General features: G+C 58.1%; 1 long non-coding RNA gene across 1 annotated transcript; it reads left to right on the top strand.

The window, feature by feature from the left end:
- The first annotated feature begins 8,463 nt into the window (after nucleotides 1-8,463).
- On the top strand, nucleotides 8,464-12,288 carry LOC108398383 (uncharacterized). The gene is made up of 3 exons (XR_012125283.1): nucleotides 8,464-8,783; nucleotides 9,197-9,392; nucleotides 11,974-12,288. It is a non-coding gene; the product is annotated as an uncharacterized lncRNA (long non-coding RNA).
- Nucleotides 12,289-12,611: the final 323 nt, after the last annotated feature.

Raw genomic sequence — 12,611 nt, 5'->3', positions numbered from 1 at the left:
CTGGGCCTCAGTTTCCCCAGCCATCCAATAAGGATGGCAATGCCTACTTCTGGGCATTGTTGTGAGGACCAGTGGGTAGGTACTCTGTGGTCACCTCCACAGCGGACTCTGCCCTGTGCCCGCCCTCTCCCTTCTCCTGGGTGGGACCCAAAAGAACCTTGGAGAAAGCTGGGAGGCCCAGGTCTTGACCACCACCTGGTGTCTAAAGTGAGAATTGCGCTACCTGCCGTGGGCTCCCCCTGTGGCGGCCATCAGGGTAGAGGAGGTGAGGCTTTTCATCGTTTAAAGTGGAAAAATTTGAGATTGTGGGTAAGCACAAATCCCATTACCCAGAGAGAACTTCCTTTACCATTTTTTACTTATCTCCTTTTTCTCCATTTCTGTACCTATACTCTCCTTACAAAATAACTCATCAGGAAGTTGGAGAGTGGGTGGCAGGGGGCAGGCGTGGGGACTCTGCCCAGGGACACTGGGGCCTTCCTGCCTCCCAGCCGCCCCCTCCGACCCTGACAAAGGAAGACACACTTCACCGGGGGTGGGAGTGGCGTGGAGACCTTCAGGTTGGGACTGGTGGCTCTGGCACCCTGGTCTCTTATTGAACAAATAAATGCTCATCAAGACACCTGCCAAGTGCCAGGCCCCATGGGAGACAGGTGGCGGGGTCCCGGGAACTCAGGGAGCTGCATGCTCTTGTTCTCACCTGCCAGCTGTCCCTCAGGGAGCTGAAGCCTCGGGGGTAGAGGACCCCACCATGTGCTGTCCGTCCCACAGTCCCAGGAGTGGGGCTTCTCTCGCTTCTCCTCTGCTTCCCGAAGCCAAGGGGCACCCCTGTGCGTCCGGGCTGGAGTGGCCGGGGAGCTGTCCGACCCTATCTCCGCCATGGTGGACTCAGTTCAGTGCGTTGGCCTGTCCACCGTGGGGAGGTAGGCGGGGAGCCTCAGAGACTTTTTGGAGGTTTGGGGGAACGTCCTGAAGACATGGGGATGGGCATTTCAGATGGGGAACTGAGAGAGCAAAGACCTGGTGGCTAGACAGTGGTTTCTCTGGCCACCAGTGTGATGGGGACGGGGTGGACCATGGGAGCCCTTCTCGGCCGACCCTCCTCCTGATACAGGAAGAGGGAGGCCTGATCGGGCTCAGGGACTTTGAGACTGTCGCTCCCTGCCTGCTTCCTCTCCTGAGCTACTCGCCTATCCTGCAGGCCCAGCACAAGAGACAAGCAGAATCGGGGCTCTGCCGTAGCCACTGCCCAGGGCATGGGGGCGGAGGTGGGCGGCGGGGAACGGCCAAGTGTGAGCTCCCTGGGGGGCTCTCCCCTGCTCCTCTGTCACGTCCCCTCCCTGCTGGAGGGGGAGAGAGGCTGTGGGCAGGACACGGCTCCTCCCACGCCCCACCCCTACCTCTCCTCTCCACTTTTGACCCCCCTCCATGCATCTTGTCAGACAAAGACCGTGAGACCTAACTTCTGAGGTCAGGGGTGGCCTTTTTAACTCAGGCACGGACTGCTAGATTCCTCCAAGGTGGGCTGGGCTGGGCTGGTGGCCTCTGGGTAGCCCAGCCCCATGTCCCTCCTCACACCTTTTCAGAGGCTGCCAGAGTCAGAGCCAACCCTTAGCTCCTTCCCTCCAAGTATAAGACTGATGCACAGATTCCAGGCACTCACCCCTACACTCCCAGAAACCGCTTCCTGCCGGGAGTGTGGGAAAGTCCAGCAGTCTGGGCTAGGGGATTAGCCCCTCCGGACCTTGCTCAAGGCCTCATCCTGCCCATTGGCAAAGAGCTATAGAGAAGCGCGGTCAGACAAGGGCCAGTGTGCCGGCTCTGCTTGTTTGCATTTCTGCCAGTGCCCATGAAAATGCCATGTGGCTTCCGATGCAGCTCCAGGGGCCAGTTCATTGCATCTGGCCCAGCCCCTGTGGTTCTCGCAGGCTGCCAAGCCCCTCCCAGTTTCGTCCAGGGAGAAATTGCACCTGCAAGGAAAATATTGTTCTGTGTAATTCAGTGGCCTGTTTTATAAACATTGTGGTTCCACTTTGGGCTCCTGACTCTCTCCCCCTCTTCCAGGGGATGCCTGAGGTTAGGAAAATGTGTGCTTTCAGTGGGTTGGACATTGCAAAGGGTAACAGGATGGGCCTGGGGACTGGGGCAAGCCAGAGTGTCCTGGCGTGGGGCTAGCAGATTGCTCCTCGAGCTGGTTGGCGAAGAGTTACTGGGATCAGACAACTCACTAGTGTGTGTGTGTGTGAATGTGCATGTGTGTGCATGTGCCTGTGTATATATGTGTGTACACAAGTGCCCACATGCGGCCCACATGGGTGCACACATACATGTCACGCACCTGGCTGTGTACATATGTGCTCTGTATGTATACCTGTGTATGTGCATGCATGTGCATGTATACTGTGTGCCCATGTAAGTGACTACATGCGCAAATTGTGAACGTGTGCGTGACTGCATGCATGTACATGTGTGTGCATGCATAGGTATGCCCAGGTACATGTGTGCGAGCATGTGCGTGTGCATATCTGTTCATGTGGTTAATATGTGTGGCCTCCCTGGAGGAGGCTGGGGATGGAGTGAAGCTGGCATCCTTCCTATCAGCCTGGTGGCGGGCTGGGGGCATTTGCAAAGTTAAGTGGCCCAGAGAGGGGCAACGGGTTTCTGCTTTGGGGAAGAAGCATTTGCTCTTGAGGCGAGCGGATGGGGGCGGCACGTGGAACCAGCTCCCGCCCTCGCGCTGGCACACCCCCTTTGTGTGTCCTCTGGAGGGCTGCCCAGCCTGACTCTCTTCCTCATCGGCCTGCTGGGGTGGAGTGCTGACCCTGCTGTCTTCTTCCTTTCTGCTTCCTTCCTGAAAGGGCCCCAGTTTTGTCTCAGGTGGCAACGTGCCTGACGGAAAACACAGACCTTCCTGCTGTCCTTGCAGCCAGCTGGCTGTGTGAGTCAATTCTGGCCAGGAGGTGTAGACAGGTGTGTCCAGAAAGGGCCATGCTTCCTGATTAGGGAGGTTTGGGATCCTACCCTCTTCTTCCCGCCTGGAATCCAGTCGTGTTGCCTGGGAGTGCAGCAGCCCTCTTGCAACCCTGCGATGAGCGCCCAGGCTAGGGATGGCAGTCAGGGACAGGGCAGGAACCTCATGGGGCCTGGGCATCTGGTCGTGCGAGCTGGCTTCCTGTGTGCTGCAGCCTCGTGCGCTCTGAACTGATGCCGGGCATCAAGCCCCTCTTCACGGGGGAATGGAGGGGCCTAGAGGCCCTCCCCGTTGCACTCTGAGATGGTCATCAGGGAATTGCCCTCAGAGGCAAGCAGGGGGCTCTCAAGACTGCCTACTCCACAGCTGCTTGTCAAGAGAAGCCAGGTGTCCACTCAGAGAAGGAGGAGAACAGCCTGGCCTGGCTCCCTGCTGACAGGTGGGTGGCTCTCGGTCCCATGGAGCAGGGCGCTTGTCTGAGACCCAGCACAACGGACGACCTCGCCTGTCCTCCCCCATCAAGTGCTCCCTAAGGTGAACAGAAACACCAGGTCAGGGCTGTGTGCAGACAAGAACAAGGTGACACGGTGCACAGCTCTCTTCCCAGCTCAGAGAGATGGCAGGCGGACAGATGGGCAGGCGGGCAGGGTACGGCGGGACAACATCCTTCGTAACTTGGGCAGCCTGTCCAGAGAGCCAGGCCCAGGCAGGACCCCTCTCTTCTCCTTCACACCAAAGGCCTGGCTGGCTTCCCCCAGTGGATGCTCCTGGGGACCTTCTTGGGGTTTCAACAGGTGCATCCTGTTTGGGGCCCAAAGAGGGAGCAAGGGAAGGCCAGGGTGAGGCTGACCTGCCCCCTCCTTGGGGCACTGCTGCAGCCCCCGCCCACTGTGCTTCTCGGGCCGGTCCCGGCAGGGCCGCCGGCCTGGGGTTGAGTCCTTGCTGTGCGAGCTGGGCAAACCGTCTGCAGTCCCTGGTCTGCAGAACCATGCGGGCCGGGCGGGGAGGGCTGGGCAGGGCGGTGTGCGGGGCGGTGCAGGTGGAGCTGAGCTGGATGCCCCATGTCCTGGATGCTTCTCTCCTCGACTCTCCGCTTCCACCCGTTTGGCTGACGGGGATCCGAGGCTGGGAGGAGGGGAGGCAGCTGCCTGGGGTGTGGACATAGGGTCTGATCTGACTGGGTGAAGTCAGTTCTTGCCTCTCTGGGCCTTTGTGCTGGGAAAGGTCAGACCCAGGTACCCCACCATGGCCGGATGTGTGGTGACCCCGGTCCTTACAACCCTGGGGTTCACAGTCCCTTGCCTGCGATTGGCACGGGCCAGGCTCCGGGAGAGAGCGGGGCAGCGGGGCTGGGCTGAGAGCGACCTGGGCAGCCTGCCGTCTCTGCCTCTTCACAGCCTCAGCCAGCACCCTCCCCCGGGACCCAGCCAGTTTGCGGGGGGCTAAACAGCACAGCAGCCACTGTGGCTCAAGGATGACATTACATTTTTCGGCCGGCCGGACATTCCTGGCTCGCTGTGTGGAGGCGACAGTCTCGCTCTGTCCAGCCATTCCCCTGCGTCCCTCCAGACTCCCCCTCCTGTCCTGGTGGCTGGCGGCAGGGTCAGGCAGGGAGCAGCCCGGCCCCGTGCTCAGGCGGAGCCGGCGCAGAGCCCCGGGGCTGCAGGTGGCCCGGAAAGCCTCCCCTTGGTCATTTTTGGCCCTGCGCTGGCCTGTGGGCTCCCCGCCAAAAGCAATTACTGAATTTCCATCTTCTTTTGCTGACGGTTTAGAATATGTCAAAAATGTTCCACTGGGAGACCCGAGGGCACCTCGGGGGGTGGGGAGTCCAGCTGTGACTGGATCCCCCGGGGGGTAGGCCTCTGGGGCTCCTGGCGAGACGGAGGGATGGGGGCAAGTGAGGGCTGTTTGCAGCTGTCGTTTGTCGGTGCTTCCAGAACTCGTCTGGTCGCCACGCCCCTCGTCCTGTCACTCACTGCAGACTCTTCCTCCCATTGCATAGAAGAGGAAACTGAGGCTCAGAGCTGTGCTGCCTGCTGCTGACATCCCGCCCTGGGAAGTGGCCACACTGGGGGGCCGTGCCCAGGATGCACCCTGCTGTGGGCTGCCACCTTCCCAGCTGAGGAGGGCTCGCCTGTTCTGCGGTGAGCAGGGCAGAGGCTGGGGGCCCAGGGACCAGAGGAGCAAAGCAGGATGAGCCCTGAGCAGCCGTCCTGGCCTCAGGGGGTGCCCGGAGTAACTGGAAAGCAAACCAGGCCTGGCTGCCCCCCTCTTAAATGTCTGCACTAGGGGGTTTGTGCCCTGGACCTGGAGCCTAGTGCCTCTGCAGGGAAAGAGATGCCAGCAAAGGACCTTGTGGGCGAAGGCCCCTGGGTCGCCTGAGCCTGCAGGCAGGGGCAGGCTTAGCATTTAGGCTCATACTAGGCAGGCTGGATTCTGCCTGGTGGGCTTTGAGCAGGACCCAGGCCACCCTCCGTCCCCCACAGAACCCTCGGGAGTGTCCACTGGACATAGGCAGAGGGTGGTGGAAAGGGGGCCAGGCCTACAGCCCTAGCCACAGGTGTGGCCTGGGGTCAGCTGTCATGGCTCTAGGCAGCTCCTGACCCTAGCCAGAGGGAGACCAGGGCTTGAGCCACTGCTGGGAGGTGGGGAGCTTCAGACCCCCAGCCCCTCTGCTGGCCTCAAAGTCCACCACAGAGGAGTTTCCTAACGGGAGAGGAGGGAGGGGATGAGAGCCACTGGGGAGAGGAATTGGGCTGGGAGTTGAGTCATACCTGAAGGCTTTGAACCCCAGTTATTTGCACATCCTGGGCAGCACCCCCAGGGGCAGGGGTGCCCTGTCCTGGGCAGAGCTGGTGCCCGGCCTCTTTTCCCCGCAGCTCTTCTCAGGGTGCAGAATGCTGGCCCACCAGGGCCTGGCCCACTCCACATACACAGGCCTTGAGGACACATGTGCACATATATGTGTGCATATGCACAAGTGTGGTGCACATGAGCGTGCGTACGTAGAAGCACATGCATGTATGTGTCTGTGCACTCATGTGCTTTAACAAAGTGCTCCCACTTCCTGTTTGGCAGGTTGGCTTAGTCCTGACGACTTTGTTAGGGTGTCTATTTGATCCTCAAATGCTTCTCACCTACACCCGGTGCCCAGATCTGGTGGTCAGGGTGACTGGTATTGGCCCTCCCCGCCAAACATAAAACTACTGGGCAGACAGGGTCAGGGGCAGGGCAGACGTGCACACAGGCTACCTTGGTGCAGAGGAGAGGGCTCCAGACCCAGCTGCAGCCAGGACCAAGCAGCCTTTCCGGGGCAGAGTGCACCCGAGCTAAGTGCAGACTCAGGTGAGCCATAGCCAGCCAGCGGCATGGGGCTATGGGGTGGGCGAGGTTCCCGAAGCCCCAGGGTGGGAAGTGGAGCAGCAGGGGCTCTGACCAGCAGGTGTGGCTGGAGCCTGAGACTGAACAGGGTGTCCACAGGGAGCAGTCAGGTTGGGGGTGAGCTGGGGAACCCAGCCTTAATGGTCGGGCCTGGTGACTGTAATAGATGCCATGTGTGCCCATGTGTGTATCTACGTCCCTGTGTTGACATGGCCTGGGCCTGGCTTCCAGCTGGTCCTGAGCCCTGAACGGCCACATGTGTTTGGGATTATGGCTTCAATTTCAGGGGCAGAAGCAGCCCCAGCCTTCAAAGGCCCCATCTAGGGAAGTAGGCAGAATGTCTGTCTGAGGAGCAGGCCCACAACAAATCTGTGACCTGGGAGGCCAACAGAGGCCTGGGCACTCATGGGCTGTCCTCTGTGGAACAACTGAGAGGGGTCTCGGGGCCAAAAGATTAGCCACCCGAGGGAGGGGCTCTTCTGAGCAGCCTGGCTCCTTTTGGCTGATAAAGAGAAAGGTCCGTGGGTCTAGAGGATGGACACCAGGTCCCCACTGTCCTTTAAGGGACTGGCTGGGGGGCTGGAATGTAATGGAGGATGGGAATATTCCAGGGAGTGGCATGGGGGGAGGGGCTACGGGTGGTTGGGGTCAGGGCATCCCTCTGACAGGAACATTTAGAGTCCTTGTCCCCAGGTGCAGGCCTGGCTTGTGGGCGGGGTTGGGAGTGGGCCCCAGGGCTCCTGGCTGGGACATGGAGCCCTAACCACAAGGCCACCAGGCCTGGGATCCCTTAGGCCTCCCCCATGTCCACCAGGGGGTGGCCTACACACCACGGCTGCCTGGCCTTTCTCTGTTTCGGCTCACCAGGGCTCCTGGACTGCATCTCCTGGGGCGATATGAGCAGTGGCCCATGTGAACATACCTAGACAGGAAAAATGTGCTTGCTCCAGGAATGCTGCTGTGAGCCGTGCCCCTCACCTCCTGGAGGGACGCCCGGTGCCCCAGCCTGGGGTGGGGGCCCTAGTGCCTTTCACGGGCCCGGGCTGAGAGACTCTAACCAGATGCCATTAGTGGTGGGTCGGGGAAAATCCAACTATCGCCCTGTAGCCTGTCAGCATATTGATGCGACGCTCTCCAGGGCTAAGAGCAAATGCCTCTATCTGAGGATGCCTCCCGGGCTTTCTCTGCGCCCTAAGCCCCCAAGTACCCGTTCTGTTGGGGCAACAACCACCTGCCACCTTGTGTTATTTGCTGGATGGACCCTGCCAATGAGAAGCTCCAGTATTCAGGGTCAGGCGTGTGTGTGTGTGTGTGTGTGTGTGTGTGTGTGTGTGTGTGTGTGTGTGCAGCCCTGGACCCCACAGCCAGGGACTGCTCAGGCTCGGGGGCTGCCTGTGGGTGAAGCTGGAGCTCACGGGTGCAGGGGGCTCTCGGAGGTCTGCCTGGCTGCTCTCTGCGCACACAGACCTGCCCTTGAGCACTCCTGGGTGGGGAGCACCCTCAACTGCCTCATCGTCTTCCTCTGTCCTCACACTCTTACTTATCAGAATGAAGCTGAGTGCCCACCTGGCTGCTCTGCTGTTGCTGAGAAGTAGGCCCCCTCCCCACACTGCCCCCCACAGCCTCGGCTGTTTCCCTTTCTTCTGCGAACCCAGACATGATGTGTCTGAGTCAGGAACTCCAAGCATGGGCCTGGCCCTTGGAGGGCCAGGCGGGTGGTCTTCAGTTCAGAGATGCTCTGGCTTTGAAAACTCCCCCAGACACACTTGGAGCAGGGGCTCCTGTGAAGCAGCCCCCGGAGCCAGCCCAGCACCTCTCTCTGGGCTGCTCCCACATGACGGCCGAGGAGCCCCTCAGTGGTGCGGGGAGTAGGCTCCTGTCCCACAACAGCTTGTAGAAGTGAGGGAGGCTGTCTGATACCTGAGAATCCCTGGGAACCACTGGGCAAGCCCCTGATCCACCCTCTGTGCCTCCTGCTGCAGCTCACACCACTCTCAGCGAGGGCGGAGGGGGGTGTCGTGTGATGAGAATCCTCTGCGGCCTCTACGTAAGGTCGAGAGCAGCGTCCTCACTGTTTGAGGCCTCCCAATGCTCCCTGCTGAAGCCGGCTGGCCTGAACTGCAGGCTTGATGACCTGGAATGGGCCCCTGGCCTCTGGGAAGCTGAGTTGCCGCAGACTTGGCCTTTCCTCTGTCGGGAGCTGAAATGCGTGTCTGCGCCAGCGGGCTGGGGGCGGAGCAGCCAGCCTGGCCTCCGGGAAGGGTTCCTGGGGCCCAGCCATGGACTGGGCGTGCAGCCCTGCATAGCAGGCCCCCTCCTGGAGCTCCTGTCCACCCTGCCAACTGGGGCTGACTTGGTGGTCTGGGGTGTGACAGACTGGAGAAAGAACACGGCCCCCTGACCTTGGAAGCTGTCTGAGAGAGATTTCAAGGTGAGACATGGGCTGGGATTGAGTGTCCCAGTCCTGCAGAGAGAGGGGTATTGGTGTGCACTTGGAGGGTGTGGGGTCAGGACCACGGGCTCCGCAGCCTACTGCCAGGGTCCAAGTCCTGCCCTGTCACTTTCAGTTGACCTTGACCTTGGGCATGCTGCCCAATTTCTCTGTCTGTTCCCTCAGCTGGGATGGTAGTAGCACCTCCCACTCAGGCTGTCTGAGGAGTGAGTGAGTTCATGCACAGTACGAGCTCAGACCCCCAGCCTGGCAGAAGTGTCTGCAGGGGGAAAGGCCCACGATTTCAGGTGGTTTGAATATTCTTCCTTTTGCTCATCTGCACATTTGAATTTTCATTTTTGAAAAGTTAAATGGTTGTTTTGAGCATAAAACACCCGTGTGTTGCTTGCAAGGTATAAAGCGGAAAAGAAAATGAATGAAAACATCACAAAGCTGCCCGTCCATCACATGCTGACAGTGTGGCCGCTGACCGACTGCAGGGCTGGGGAGATGCAGGGAGGACTTGAGTCAGCGGGATGGGGCCCCAGTGCGGCTCCATGAGTCGGCGATATGCACATGGGCATGCAGGACACTCCTCGGCAGCGAGTGGTGAGCGGCGGGACGCTCATGGAGGGCAGTTTGGGAGGGTAGCAGGGGAGGTGGGGGGACCATGGAAGGGCCAGGTCTTAGAGGACGATATGATCTATCAGGTAGGGAGCAGTGCACGCATGTGTGCACCATGCTCAGCCCATACACACGCTCACACATGCACGTGTACACTCGGAGGCATAAACTACATGCTGTAGTAGGTTTGGAACCTAAGGGGAGACACTGGGGGAACATGTGAGGCCGGCCTCTGGGGGTGTGACACAGCAGGCAGGCAATGCTTGGGGGGTCTCTGAAACTGGAACTCAGGCTGAGAGGACATGACTTGCCCCAGCAACTTGCTGGGTCAGGGCTGGGAGGGCAGCAGTTCTTGACCAAGGGAAGTCTCAGCCCACAGTGGCCCGTGTGCAGGATTCTGGGGACAGGCTTCACCAAGTCCTCGGATCTCGATGGTGGCTCCTGAGCAGGTCGATGAGAACCACAGTGCAGGGTTCTAGAAGCTGCAAAGCCCTGTCCTGCTGTCTTGCCAGCCACTCTGGGAGGTCAGCACATGGCCCTACCCGACAGAAGGCACCCAGCCCGGAAGGTCTCCGAGGGGAAGATTGTGCATTCCTCTGCTTTCAGGCTGGAGATGTCCCCCACCCACAGGGCCAGGGGCTGCTTTGTCAGGCTGGGACGGGGGCCAGCTGAGCCCCGGGACACGCCGTCCCCTGGCCTGGCCTCCTGGAGCGGGGCCTGTGCTGGGAATGGCGTCTGACCCTGTGTTCCAAGAGGGGCTGGGGCAGTGTCCTCAGGACACAGCTGTGCCCAGATGTTCCCCGAATGACATCATCCCGAAAGTCCACCCCTTCTGCAGCAGCTCTGCTGACACAGGTGTCAGGCCCTTTTGGGGACCTATGACCCTTGGGGTAAGAGGACAGAGGCTGAGATCTGCTTGGCCTGCAGAGTTTAGGAAAAGTGTTGACTTCCTAAGGCCTCCCGGGTACACTGTGGGACTAAGAAGTTTTGTCTACAGCCCAGTCCACGGGATGCGCTTTGCTCAGGCTTGAGAAGTTAGGGGAGGTGCTGGCTTCCAGCAACAGTTCATAACTCCCTCATGACCGCCATGAACTCAGAGGTATACCGCCAGGAAGCTGTTCCTGAGTCCTCATTAGAGTGTCAATGGAAGGAGGGAAAACTGGGTTTGTGTTCAGATGTTGGCCTGGCTACTGTCTTGGGCAAGTCACACAGCTTCTCAGTGCACTGGGGTTCCCATGGTTTGGGGCTCCTTCCTGCAGTGCTTCCCAGAGGCCTTGAGATCCAGCCTGAAGGGCCAGTATGCCTCTGGAGGTGCCAAGCATCTGACTGCTGCTATTGGCCTCTGTGAAGGGGGCTCTGTAGCACCCTCCCCTCCCTCCTGTGCCTACTCCCTCTGGAATGCCCACTGTCTGAGGGCGGTGAAGTCATCAGTTTTATTCACGGCTGATCCCCAGCCTCAACCAGTGCCTGGCCTGGAGAAGCCCAACAAATATTGGATGGATGGGCGGATGGATGGGTGGGTGGATGGATGGATGGATGGATAGATGTGTGGATTGGTGGGTGGATGGATGAATGGATGGATGGATGGATGGGTGGATGAATGGGTGGATGGATGGATGGATGGATGGGTGGATGGGTGGGTGGATGGATAGATGGATGGATGGGTGGATGGGTGGATGAATGGGTGGATGGGTGGATGGATAGATGAATGGGTAGATGGATGGATGGATGGGTGGATGGATGGATGGGTGGTTGGATGGGTGGATGGTTGGGTGGATGGATGGGTGGATGGATGGATGGATGGATGGATGGACAGGTGGTAGATGGATGGGAGTCTCATCTGTTGAGAGAGGCATAGGTTAAGAGCATACATCCTAGAGCCAGGCTGTCCAAGTTCTGTGGTTGGAGTCTGTGACCTTTATTGGCTATGTGACATTTAGTGCGTTATTCAACATCCCTGTGCTTCAGTTTCCTCATCTGTACAATAAGGGTAAAAGATTTCTGTTCCTATCAATACAGCCAGTTAAAAACCTCTGCCAACCCTCCCACTAACAGCAGCCTGACAGTTCTGGACAGAATAAAAGATCCCCATCCTGAACACTGTCTTCAGCGGGCTAGGAGACGCGGAGTCCTCAGGCCAGGATGGGGCAAGGTGGACCCAGAGAGGAACATGGCACATTAAAAAAACTTGCTGGCTTTGCTCTGAGGTGTGGGGGAATGAGGGCTGCTGCACCATGTCTGAAACAGAAAGCTGAACTTACTGTTTGTTAAGCCGGGAGAGCTGCCATCATGAGGTTGCCCAAGCAACTGCTGAGCCAGGCACACTTAGAAGTGTGGTGTCATGCCTGAGGAGACGCTCAGAAGGGAGTGTTTGGAGGTGGGTGGTCTTCAGCTGAGGGAGTGTTGTTCCTTCAGTGTGACTACTGCTGACAGGCTAACTGAAGTGTGTTGTCATCAATATTGGGATGGATTTGAAGCAGGTTCTGGAATGCCTGGGTTATGATGGCCAAAGAACACTGTCTTTTCCTTTTGAATTTGGAGAATTGAAACTTTTCTATTCTCTTAGGTAAAGCAGAGCATCATTGTTTGGCTCTCTTTGGGGCTTGAGGACAGAAGACAAAGCTCAGAGCCTGGCCATGCTGGGGGGCTAACAGAAGACCACCTCCATGAATCCTGGGCTCCCACAGGCTCCCTTCAAGGTAAACTAGAAAACCCTCTGTCTTCCAGGGATTGTATCAGCACTGCCTCTCTCAAGCCATGGTGCTGACTTGAGGAGGAAAAATTCTGTAAGAATTCATAGTGATAAGTTGGCCCTCATTTCACATTGCCTAAATTACCCCCAAACCTCAAGCAAGGGGTTTTAGTTTAAAGGATTCTCAGACCGGGAGTTCCCCTGGTAAGGCAGGAGCAAAGATTCCACTTTCCAATGGAATCTGCCTGTGTCTCAGGCCTCAGGAAATTTCTACAAAGCTCTACAGAAAATGAATATTTCATGGTAAACACTGATTAAAAAGCAAGGAGACAGTTCACCAGGAGCAAATAGTAGGTGATAGAATCACACTGGCAAAACATTCAAATATTAGAAAATCAGGTCCCAAAGATAAAACAAATGTGTTTATACAAGAAATAAAAGGGAGTTGAATATATTGATAAAGGACAAGCCTACTGCTAGAAATAAAAAACATAACACTTGAATTAAAAACC

This window comes from Manis javanica, chromosome 2 (assembly GCF_040802235.1).
Source record: "Manis javanica isolate MJ-LG chromosome 2, MJ_LKY, whole genome shotgun sequence".
Taxonomy (NCBI): domain Eukaryota; kingdom Metazoa; phylum Chordata; class Mammalia; order Pholidota; family Manidae; genus Manis; species Manis javanica.
The sequence above is the reverse complement of the archived record's forward strand: the minus strand, read 5'-3'. Positions and strand labels throughout refer to the sequence as shown.